Below are 12879 nucleotides of genomic sequence, written 5' to 3'. Positions count from 1 at the left end.
TCACTTTGCAAACATGCTGAGGGCCTGATGACAGCAGGCTTTCTCATCCGCCAAGGGATAAGTGTGTCAAGGGCTGAGCCTGAAGAATTCTAGTCTCATACTCCAGATTTGTTTCACAGAGGCTTTACGAGAGAGCAAGATGAGAAACATATAGAGCTCATATTATGGTGGAAAACATAATTAAAGAAATAACCCCTCAAAGAGACTTTAACATTCCCTTGGATTCTGAGAATTTTATCAGGAGCTTGAGCCCATGGTGGCAAAGGACTGGTTGCAGAAGTGACAGAAAAATGTGAATGAATGGATTGCTTCTGAAAAGGCAGTTCATACAAAAGGACAGTCATGGGGGAAAAAACTCAAACTGTTTTTCCTCTGTTCTCACACCACAACAATAATCAACACAGAAGACTTCTGTGACCAAATGTGTGGGGGGGTTCTCCCCACCAACAAGCAAGCAATCAACCTGCAGCAGACGCCAGCTGGGTTTTCTTAATTAATTTCCAACACTATCTACCTGGGGCTAGCATCAGATCCCACAAGGTGGGTGCTCAGTCCCCAAGACTACTTCTCACTTCCAATGACAATCCCAAGCCCCACGTTATTTTTCCTGTGCTTCTGACTGACCAGCTATAAATTCACAACTGTCTCCTTGGTTATGATTACATTTGCTGGAGTAGCTCACAAACCTCAGGGAAACACTTACTCTCATTTATTAGTTTATTACAAAGGATATTTTAAAGGATATAAATAAGTAGCCAGATGAGGAGATACATATGGCAAAGTCTGGAAGTGTCCCAAGCACAGGAGCTTCTGTCCCTGTGTAGTTGGGGTGTGCCATCCTCCCAGCACATGTTTGAGTTCTTGCTCACCTTCCTGTAAGCCTCCATATGTTCAGCTATTCAGGAGCTCTCTGAAACTAGTCCTTTTGAGTATTTATGGAAGCTTTATTACATAGGGATAATTGATTCAACTATTGGCCACTGGCGATCAACTTAACCTTCAACCCCACTTTCCTCCCCAGTTGTTGGTAGTGGGGATTAAAGTTCCAATCCTTAATTCTGCTTTGGTCTTTCCTGGGACCAGCCCCATCCTGAAGCAGCTAGGGGCTGTCAATTATCAGTCAACTCATTAGCATACCAGAAGACATCACTTTGGAGTTTCTAAGGATTTCAGAAGTTGTATGCCAGGAAAGAGGATTGAACACCAAATATATGTTTTACAATATTACAAAGAGAAAATTATATTATCCTTCATCTGAAATTAAAAAATAATTCCAATATTTCTCAATGAATTGTTGAGATTGGGTTAAGGAATCTAGTTCTCCAAACAAGCCAGACTAAGTACGGTCCAACCATAACTAAAAACAAAACAAAATCTAAAATTGGAGATTATTCCACCTGTGAGCTTTTATTTGTGATATTTGATCTGAAACTTGATATCCCATCAATACGCAAATAATGGAGGAACTTGAAGATTGGCGAATGGCAATGTAGACAGTTTGTGTATAATACCTGGAATTCACCAAAAATGCTTTATTTTATTGGTAAGTCACACAGATTCCCCAGCATGTACCTGGCATAAAGTAGGAACTAAATAAATCTTTGCAAGAAGAAAGGGCACACAAAAAGAAGAAAGGAAGGAAGGAAAAGGAGGAAGGAGGGGAGAAAAGACCATATTTTAAGCTTTGGCTGAATTTATACACCTAAAGACAAAAAAGAAAATGTGTTTGATTAAACTATTCAGTAAGTAAAAGACATCGACATTTCATCACTTACTTCATACCTTCTAACCCTCTCCCCAGTAAACCATTGATTAGTGAGTTAAAATATACATTTAGAATAATTTCAAAAGTTCATAATTATGAAAAGTATAAATTGAGATGACTGTTTAAAATGGATTTCTTTCTCTCTCTCCCTCCCTCAGAGAACTCCAGGTGAGGAAGGAAGAAACATGTTTAGACTACAGTGATGCCATTTCCTTATGTAAGCATTTGACTTCAGAAATTGAAACTGGCCATGATTATTGAGTAGGCATGGCAGTTCAGCTGAAGGATGATCAATGGACTTCAACTCAGATGCAGAGCTTGACTGACAGAAGATAATTATCATTCAAGCTAATGGGGAACTTGAATTGGACTCAATGGTGTTAGAAAGTGAAGAAAGGCTAAGTCTTCCTAAATAAGAAAAAAATAATAATCTCTTTGGTGAGTTCATCCTTTTAGCCTGAGTCTCTTTGATAGTTGACAGTAAAAAAGTTTGCATCTTCAAATAATCGTTTTCAGTTTAGATTATTATCAATGTTCTTTGTTGCTGTTATTTAGTATATTTTCACAGAAAGAGGCTAGAAATTGCCTTCTTCCCTCTAGGTGAGAGTAACTGAGCATTATAAAGGTTTTCTGCCAAAAGCATGGAGCCTCAGATAAGTAATCTCATCCTTCACCTATGATAAATAAGCTATTAAAAATCAAGAAAAAAAGAAACAGAATGTGTGAAATGCACAGACAATGTTGTAGAAACCTCATTTGTGAGACCATGAGTCTTCCCCATTGTTTCGCCACAATGCTGAATCTTCTCTATTTATATTTTTGTTTGGGGATTTTTTTCTTTCCCAGGCTGAAATGTTTTGTGCATGAGACTGAAAAGCTGCCAGGACTGGTCCATCTGGCTGGCCAAATGGATTGTGCTCACTGGAGCAATGCCACACATATACCAGCAGAAAGTTTAATTTCTGGGCAGTCTAACACCCTGCCTCTTTTTCAGTGTAATAGAGACCACATTTCTGTTTTCCAGAAACTTCTCCAATTGACCTGAATGTTGTCACCTCGTCTTGCCTCCCATAATCTTAATCCCAGTCTCTGGAGAGTTCAAGAGTGCAAATTCTTCTTTCTATCAAGTCCAAAGCAGTGAAATGAGTTTGATGAAAAGGGTTATGGCAAATGAAAAATCACTAAGTTATATTTGATTACATTTGTCTGACCTTGAACAATCTTAGGAGCCAGAGTAGTCATTTCAGTTAAGTAATTTAGTTTAAATTACTTAATTAAGAAATAAAATTTCGTGGAATTCCCTAGATTAATTTGCACTTATACTTACAAGCATCAACATTTATAATCAATTTAAAGAGGAAATAGGCCTAGAGTATTTTATAGTTTGCAGTGAAATCTAATTGGATTCATTTGGGCTGAAATAGGAAATACAGAGCGATCTGATATATTTTTAATTTCCCAAATCTTAAGAACAATAATGGCCATTTAATCTTAGTGAGACACTGAGTTTTAGACCTGGAACTGCGGAAATTGTGGATTTTGGAGATAAGTGGCTGATTCCCCCCATGTTCTTACCTTTCAGGGAAGGTATTCACCAATCTAGATTGCAGCAGGAACCCACAGGCTGTGTTGGCTTCTGCATCAGCAGAGCAGGGAGGGTGCCCGGATCTGCCAGGGCCTGCTCTTCTCAGCCTCTGCAAATGTTCTCTATCCAAACCTTTCCTTCCCCTCTTTCTCCAGAAAATTTAAATGAGAATGTCAAGATTAGATATGAGTGTTTAAGAAGATTCTGTCTGATGTTCAGGACAGTGATTTGAGAGGGAACAGACTGAGACACAGTGGGGCATTTTTGAGGCCACGTGTCTGTCCTAGTCAGAGATCCTAAGATCCTGAAGTAAGACAGCAGTAGTAAAAATGGAGAAGAGATATTCTAGAGGTCATATCAAAAAGCTTGGTGATCTATTGGGACAAGTTGGGGGAAAAAAGGATGAGGGAGAAAGAAAAAGCAAGGATGGCTAGCAAGTTTCTGTCTTGGGTGACAGCTAGTCCCCCATGCATCTGTATATTCAAGCTTGTCTGGAGCTGGGCAGGATTATGCCTGTAGTACCATCCTTTTATTTTCCAGTGTGTTTCAGTTTGGCGGTCAAATTTATGTGGTCACTCTAGTAAAAGAATGAATGGCAATCACACTGGGAACTTCAGGGAAGAGACGAGCTGAAAGGAGGTTTTAGACCTATTATATCTGAAATGCCTATGTTACAATTGGATTTATTTTCTCACTTCCTTTAAACCGTTGTTCAAACATTCCATTTTCATTGAGCTTCCCCTGACTATCTAATCCTTCAACTTCCCCCTTGACCCATCTTTAATCCTCCTTTTTTTGCTCTACTTTTTCTTTACTCATAGCACTTTACGCCTTCTGTCATGCTGTATACTTCACTTATTCAGGATGTTTATTGACCACTGCTTGACCTCTGCTAGGATGGAAGCTCCCTATGGACAAGGATCTTGGTCTCTTCTGTTTAATGATGTATCCCAAAGCACTTAAAACAGTGCCTTCTATTTAGCAAGTGATCAGTGAACAATTTTGGAAAGAATGGATGAGTGAATGAATTTACAAGTATAGATTGCATGCCTACTGTGTCCCAGGATGTTCAGCACAAAGTGAATCATATAATTTCAGGAACAAGAGAAGGTCTACACTAGAGTTATGAGTGTGTGTCTGTAGCAAGTAGATCATGTTTGAAGTTGTGGCATGATTTCCATAGGGAAATCATTTTAAGTGAGGTAAGAACAGGGCTCGGGACTGAGCATAGAAATTAACAACAATTAGGGAAGGTGTGAGAAGAGAAATTTGGATGGAAAATGAGTAGGAGTGGCCAAGAAAATAAGCAGAACCAGGAAAGGATACTGTTGTAGAAACTGAGGGGGATTAGAAGATTTTTTTAAGAAGGGAGTTGTCAAGAGTATGAAATAAAATGCATTATTCAAGTAAAGCCTGAATAATTGTTACCAAATTTGTTAGCAAGATGGTTGTTATGGGCTGAACGGTGCCCCTTCCACCAAATTCATATGTTGAAGGCTTAATTCCCAATATGACTGTATTTGAAGACCTTTAAAGAGGTGATGAAAGTTAAATGAGATTATAAGGATGGGCCCCTGATCCAGTGGGATTGGTGTTCTCATAAGAAGAGAGAAAGACATTAGTGGTGCGCTCATACAAGTGAAAGACCATGTGAGGACGCAGCAAGATAGTGGCCATCTGCTCGCCAACGAGAGCGGTCTCAAGAGAAACCAAACTTGTTATTACCTTGACCCTGGACTTCCAGCCTCAAGAACTGTGAGAAATATATTTCTATTGTTTGAGCTACCCAGTCTGTGGTATATTGTTCTGGAAGTCTTAGCATACTAATAAAATTGTCATTATCAGAACGTTGTGATTGAAATCACAACATTTTTCAACAATATCTAAAGCTGATGCCATATAGCAGTAGGGTAAGGAGTCAAAGGAGGGGTGAGTATAATCCCCTCTTATGGAATGGTAATTATATGGGAGGAGAGAAATGACCCAGGAACCAGAGCCTGTGTGGGAACCCCAGGAAAGAGCCATAAAAAGTTGTTGCCATGAAGTAAGACAAGTTGATAATTTTCACACTATAATTTTACAATATTATGCATATCGATGAGGGGATATTTATTTGTTTTGTAACCAAAGGAAATTCTTGGTAGTTTTAAATTTGAGACAAGTAGGAAACTATTATGACTATATTAACAATGAAGCTAATACTCTTTTGGCATGATTTCTGGGACACTGAAACAGCCTAGACCTATGGAGCTAAAAGTTGTCTTAGGTGGTGTTTAAAAAAAAAAAAACCAAAAAACTAATAGTATTTAAGGCTACTACCCACCTTACTTCTTTCACACTGCTGAGTTTAAAGACTGCCATATGAATATAAAAGCATAGCCCAATTGAGGATATAGTCTCTTACTTAGAAATTGATATGTTAGACAATGCTATAGTATCACTGGAAATGGAAAGAGAGAAAATGAAATTTACCAAAATTTCTCTTAGAATGAGTATTATTTGTAGTTAAAAGGAATAATGTTATAGTCTGCTTCTGGGTTAGGATGGGGAGGCCATGGAGAATATAGCTGAGTAACAGCAGATGATCACTAGACCGACTTCTTTAGAAGGTGGAAGTTAAATGCAAGGATTTATTTAAATTAGTAAATATCCAAACTAGACTACTGTTTTCAGCATTCTTTTTTTCTTCTTTTCTTCCCTCAAATGTCTTCATTTCTTCTCTAGATAAACAAGGAGCAAATACTTTTAAAATATGGGTTTAATGATGTTCCAGGTATGAGCATCCCTGGACTGGCCACATTATTATCTCTATCACCACCTCAAATCTTACCTTCCTGAAGGGTATTGATTGCTCCTGAAGGGTCCTTTAACCCCATCCAAGATTTTGCCTTCTATACTAATTGTGATGGACAGATTCTAAGGTGGACTCCACCCTCATACCCCCTGCCTCCTGTCATGAGTGGGACCTGGGACTTGCTTCTAACCAATAGAATATGGAATATTAGTGGATATTACTCCATGATTAATTACTATCAGAGTTGCTCTAGAGATGCACCTTGCTAACTCAAAGTTAGCACCTTTTTTGGAAATATCCATAAGGTGAGGAACTGAAGGCAGCCTAAGACATCAGTTTGTTACCGTAGTTACTAAAATCAGTAGGAGAAAGAATGAAAATTCCAATGTTTGAGCCAGACAAATTCATGTCTTTTGAAGGCAATTTTAGGACAGATTGATAACCTTAAAAAAAGATAGTGAAAAATACCAGTGGATAAACTCAAAACAGAATACACATATACACACTGATTAATCCCATTTCAATTCTATTATCCTTTACCTATTATAAGGGATCAAGAGAGTCCCTGTACATGCACAGTTTTTAAAATGATGCCATTTTGGGTACAGCTGCATTTGTTTCCTTTGTAGGAAGTTAATTTTTCTAACAGCAGTCAAGAAAATCTTCACAAAATTACTCTCATTTTTTAAAGCTTTTTTGAAACTTTTACAACATTAGGGCAGAGTGTGAAACCCTGCCTTTTTTCTGAGTAAGAGATGAAATTGTCTAATACAAATCAAGTATGGGTGTGGAAAAGAGAACTTTCAGAAAACTCCCCAAATGCAAAAAATACATGATTCCTTTACCCTGTATTTGCTAAATAACGCCCTCTAAGAGCATTATCTTTTCTTCAAGTACCTCTTTCTAGGAAAATACAGAGTTGAATGTAGTTTACAGCCAAGGAAGATTGGAGACACTGACTTAAAAGTATGTCTGCAACAATGATTACATAGTTAATAATAATAACTTATGTTTGTATGTTGTTTTACAAGGGTGTTGATGATTTTACGAAATTTAAGGCAGAGATTACATTTGACATTTGGAGAAAGGGAGAGAGAGAAGGAGATAGAGTGAGTAAGCGAGGGAAAGAGAGAAAGCCAAGACAAGAGTGGAGGTTTCATACTTTCTACTTTAAGGCCTTACCATCATTCCACCTCATTTTATTAGCATCTGTGCATATGTGGACACCGGACTTTTATCCATCTATCACTCATTCAGGGACACCAAAGAGAGGGAGGAGATTCATCAACTTGTCCAGAAAATCCTGATTCTTTACATCAGTCCTCCTTCCCAAAGTGTAAGCACTAAGTTCTGAATCTTTGAGCACTAGAATTGATTCTTTCAGAAAGAAATTGGGGCCCAAAGAGGTTGCATACCTTGTCCAATAAGAATACAAGCTGGCATATAAAAGAAGGTGCCCACCATTTATTGAGGTCTTACTTTGTATTGGCCAGTTCATATACATCACTGTTAATGCTTTCAGGAAGCCTTATATGTAAGAGGAAAGTGAGACTCAAACTTTAAGGTACTTGCTTATTAACACAATTAATAAATAACATATGGGGGATTTAAATCAAGGTCTGTTTAATTCAATAGCCCATGCCCCTTTCATTAACTAGGCACTACTTAAGAATCCAGATCTCTTTATTCCCAGCTATGGCTTCTACTTTGGCAATGAGTCTGACCCAAGTTCTAAGTCCAAGTCAGTCTTATGAGGATTTACCCAGAGATTGTTTTTCTCATACAAATAGCTAGAAGTTGAGCTTGTGAGAAGGTAGAAGGGTAGCTATTGGGAAAGGGTCCTTATGTGTATGGTGTATGTGTGTTGCACTCAGGCAGGAGCACACATGGCTCTGCTATAAGAGGTGCAGCAAATGGTGCATGTTCTCTCTAATATTTATGCACAGAGCTATGTTTTTATTTTTATTTTTTGCCATTTATTTGAAGTATAGCTTTTCATTGCCTCCACATGAAGGTTTTTATCAACATGTATCTTCAGATACGTGTTTGAAAGTCCATGGTGACTCAGCCAGTGTAAGCCATTTCAATTCTGGTTAGATCATCATTCCTAAGACCATCAGTTTGATGTCAGGGACCCTAAGTCTCCTTGCTGTTTCCTTTAGGAAAGGCAGTGGAAATTTACAGGCACTGAAGGACCCTGTCAAAGGCACCAGGCTTTGGATGGAGCCCTGAATGCAATGTGTCACAGTGAGTATTTACACACCAAATGGAAGGCTTTTCAAGAACAGAAGGTGCAGACAGACACAATAGTCTCTTAGTCATGCTTTAATGAGCCAGGGCTCTTGGCTGAATGGATGCTCAGTAACAGGACGTCTGTGCAATGAGAAAACAAGCAGAGGATGCTTGGGATTTGCTTGGGCAGGTGTCTCCAAAGGGAGGGAAACATGACTCATGACACTTGCGCCTTGAGCTAAGTTGACACCACTGCCATCACCCTTGGAATGCAATTTGTAGGCAGAGATCTAGGCTGTTTATAAAAATGACGTGAACAGCAGCTTCAGCCTCAGGAGGCTCCATAGGAATGATAAAGAAGAGGATTACAGAAGCTAAAGCTTTTGTTTAAAGAGAGATTACAAAGCATTTATTTCGGATCAAGTCAGCCTGAAGCTTAACAGCTAAAACTTGCCCTTTTTTCTGCTCTGTGATGAGTTTTGCTCTTAAACCGAGTGCTCAAATGGGAAGATGAAGATGAGGCTTTATTTGGAATGACCTCAAATGAGGCCGTTGGTTTTTCACTCTTTTGTTAATATGAATTCAGGAAACACGAAGATTAGTAAAGATTCTAATCAATTGCCCAACATTAGTTTTTCTAGTAACAAGGGCAAATGTGCTTTTTGAGTACTTGAAGGTGAAAAGAAAATCAGACAGCAAGAAAGGGGATGCAACAAGGTTAATGCCTCAGAGCTTTTCATAAATTGTGGTTTCTGTGCTGGAAATTGTTCAAAGTAAAGACTGCCCATGTTGGGAAGGTAAAAAAAAAAAAGTTTAAAAACACTCAATCTCTACCCCTTCTGAGGCTGAATTGCATTGACTGCATGGCTGATCCAGTGACTGCAAAAACCTACACATTCAGGAGGTGACTTTTACAAAATGAATTGACAGTGTGGCTGGCAAGATGGCAGAATAGGAACAGCTCCAGTCTGCAGCTCCCGGAGAGATCAATGCAGAAAGCAGGTGACTTCTGCATTTCCAACTGAAGTACCTGGCTCATCTCATTGGGACTGGTTAGACAGTGCGTGCAGCCCATGGAGGGGAAACCAAAGCATGTTTGGGCGTTGCTTCACCCAGGAAGTGCAAGGGGTTGGGAACTCCCTCCCCTAGCCAAGGGAAGCCCTGAGGGACTGTGCCGTGAGGAACAGCACACTCCAGCCCAGATACTACACTTTTCCCATGGTCTTCACAACCCACAGACCAGGAGATTCCCTTGGGTGCCTACACCACCAGGGCCCTGGGTTTCAAGCACAAAACTGGGTGGCCATTTGGGCAGACACCCAGCTAGCTGCAGGACTTTTTTCTCATACCCTAGTGGTACCTGGAATGCTAAAATCCACTGGTTGTAATTCTCACTGCCAGCACACAGTCTGAAGTCTATCTGGGACAGTCGAGCTTGGTGTGGGGAGGAGCATCTGCCATTACTGAGGCTTGAGTAGGCAGCTTTCCCCTCACAGCGTAAACAAAGCCACCAGGAAGTTTGGACTGGGTGGAGCCCACCTCAGCACCAAAAAGTTGCTGTAGCCAGACTGCCTCTCTAGATTCCTCCTCTCTGGGCTGGGCATCTCTGAAAGAAAGGCAGCAGCCCCAGTCAGAAGCTTACAGATAAAACTCCCATCTCCCTGGGATAGAGCAACAGAGGGAAGAGGTGGCTGTGGGAGCAGCTTCAGCAGACTTAAACGTTCCTGCCTACCGGTTCTGAAGAGAGCAGCAGATCTCCCAGCACAGCACTCAAGCTCTGCTAAGGGACAGACTGCCTCCTCAAGTGGGTCCCTGACCCCTTTGCCTCCTGACTGGGAGACACCTCCAAGCAGAGGTCAAAAGATACCTCATACAGGAGAGGTCTGGCTGGCATCTGGCAGCTTCCCCTCTGTGACGAAGCTTCCAGAGGAAGGAACAGGCAGCAATCTTTGCTGTTCTGCAGCCTCTGCTGGTAACATGCAGACAAACAGGGTCTGGAGTTGACCTCCAGAAAACTTCAGCAGACCTGCAGCAGAGGGGCCTGTTAGTAGGGAAACTAACAAACAGAAAGGAATAGCGTCAACATCAACAAAAACGATGTCCACACCAAAACCCCATTTGAAGGTCACCAACATCAAAGACCAAAGGTAGATAAATCCACGAAGGTGAGGAAAAAAAATCAGCATCAAAAGGCTGAAAATTCCAAAAACCAGAACACCTGTTCTCCTCCCAAGGATCACAACTCCTCGCCAGCAAGGGAACACAACTGGACGGCAAATGAGTTTGATGAATTGATAGAAGTAGGCTTCAGAAGGTGGATAATAACAAACTACTCCCAGCTAAAGGAGCATGTTCTATCTAACCCAATGCAGGGAAGCTAAGAACCTTGAAAAAAGGTTAGAGGAATTGCTAACTAGAATAACCAGTCTAGAGAAGAACATAGATGACCTGATGGAGCTAAAAAACACAGCACAAAAACTTCGTGAAGCATACACAAGTGTCAATAGTCGAATCAATCAAGTCGAAGAAAGGATATCAAAGATTGAAGATCAACTTAATGAAATAAAGCATGAAGACAAGAGAAAAAAGAACAAAAAGGAATGAACAAAGCCTCCAAGAAATATGGGACTATGTGAAAAGACCAAACCTACGTTTGATTGGTGTATCTAAAAGTGACAGGGAGAATGGAACCAAGTTGGAAAACATTCTCCAGGATATTATCCAGGAGAACTTCCCCAACCTAGCAAGACAGGTCAACATTCAAATTCTGGAAATACAGAGAACACCACAAAGATACTCCTTGAGAAGAGCAACCCCAAGACACATAATCATCAGATTCACCAAAGTTGAAATGAAGGAAAAAATGTTAAGAGCAGCCAGAAAGAAAGGTCGGGTTACCTACAAAGGGAAGCCCATTAGACTAACAGAGGATCTCTCAGCACAAACCCTACAAGCCAGAAAATAGTGGGGGCCAATATTCAACATTCTTAAAGAAAAGAATTTTCAACCCAGAATGCCATATCCAGCCAAACTAATCTTCATAAGCTAAGGAGAAATAAAATCCTTTACAGACAAGCAAATGCTGAGGGATTTTGTCACCACCAGGCCTGCCTTACAAGAACTCCTGAAGGAAGCACTAAATATGGAAAGGAAAAACTGGTACCAGCCATAACAAAAACATACCAAATTATAAAGACCATCGACACTATGAAGAAACTGCATCAACTAACAGGCAAAATAACCAGCTAGCATCACAATGACAGGACCAAATTCACACGTAACAATATTAACCTTAAATGTAAACAGGCTAAATGTTCCAATTAAAAGACACAGACTGGCAAATTGGATAAAGAGTCAAGACCCATCTGTGTCCTGTATTCAGGAGACCCATCTCATGTGGAAAGACACACATAGGCTCAAAATAAAGGGATGAAGGACTATTTATCAAGCAAATGGAAAGCAAAAAAAAAAAAAAAAAAAAAGAACAGGGGTTGCAATCCTTGTCTCTGATAAAACAGACTTTAAACCAACAAAGATCAAAAAAGACAAAGAAGGGCATTACATAATGGTAAAGGGATTAACACAACAGGAAGAGCTAACTGTCCTAAATATATATGCACCCAATACAGGAGCACCCAGATTCATAAAGCAAGTTCTTAGAGACCTATAAAGAGAGACTTAGACTCCCACACAATAATAGTGGGAGACTTTAACACCCCACTGGTCGTAGGGAGGGCAACATCACACACCGGGGCCTGTAGGGGGTAGGGGAATAGGGAAGGGATAGCATTAGGAGAAATACCTAATGTAGATAATGGGTTGATAGGTGCAGCAAACCACCATGGCACATGTATACCTATGTAACAAACCTGCACATTCTGCACATGCATCCCAGAACTTAAAGTATAATTAAAAAAAATAAATTGACCAAAACCCAGACAATTTGTGAACTACTTGTAGACTTGATCTCTGCTCAGATAGGGAGGATTTGTGATCTTTTCTATATCAGGGAGATTTTTTGCTTCATTGAATCTTTCCCTTTCTTTGGGAATTAAAATCTGAAGAAAAATGATACCATTTCAAAGGTACTATATACAAAGTTGGATGTATGGTTGATCATTCATTTATTCAACAGAGAGACATGGAACACGTACTAGATGCTAGGTTCTATTCAGAGCACTAGAAATCCAGGGACAAACAAGACAACTCCTTATATTTAAGTTATTGTAGGGAAGACAAAAACCGAATAGTTAGGCAAAGAAGGATATGCAAAAATATACTTTCAGGCTGGGTATGGGGCTTACACCTATAATCCCAGGACTTCGTGAGGCCAAGGCGGGCAGATCACTTGAGGTCAGAGGTTCAAGGCCAGCCTGGCCAACATGGCAAAACTCCATCTCTAATAAAAACACAAAAATTAGCTGGGTGTGATGGCACACACCTGTAATCCTAGCTACTTAGGAGGCTGAGGGGTGAGAATGGCTTGAACACAGGAGGTGGAGG

General features: G+C 40.1%; 1 long non-coding RNA gene across 1 annotated transcript in view; it reads left to right on the top strand.

The window, feature by feature from the left end:
• Positions 1 to 2444, top strand: part of LOC129143307 (uncharacterized) — a 425562-nt gene extending 423118 nt beyond the window's left edge. Inside the window, exon 7 of the long non-coding RNA XR_010149731.1 lies at positions 1924 to 2444. This is a non-coding gene — a long non-coding RNA (uncharacterized LOC129143307). The remainder of the gene's footprint in view (positions 1 to 1923) is intronic.
• The last annotated feature ends 10435 nt before the right edge of the window (positions 2445 to 12879 follow it).

Source organism: Pan troglodytes, chromosome 13, assembly GCF_028858775.2.
Source record: "Pan troglodytes isolate AG18354 chromosome 13, NHGRI_mPanTro3-v2.0_pri, whole genome shotgun sequence".
NCBI lineage: Eukaryota > Metazoa > Chordata > Mammalia > Primates > Hominidae > Pan > Pan troglodytes.
Note: the sequence above shows the minus strand (reverse complement) of the source record. Positions and strands in the feature narration are given on the sequence as shown.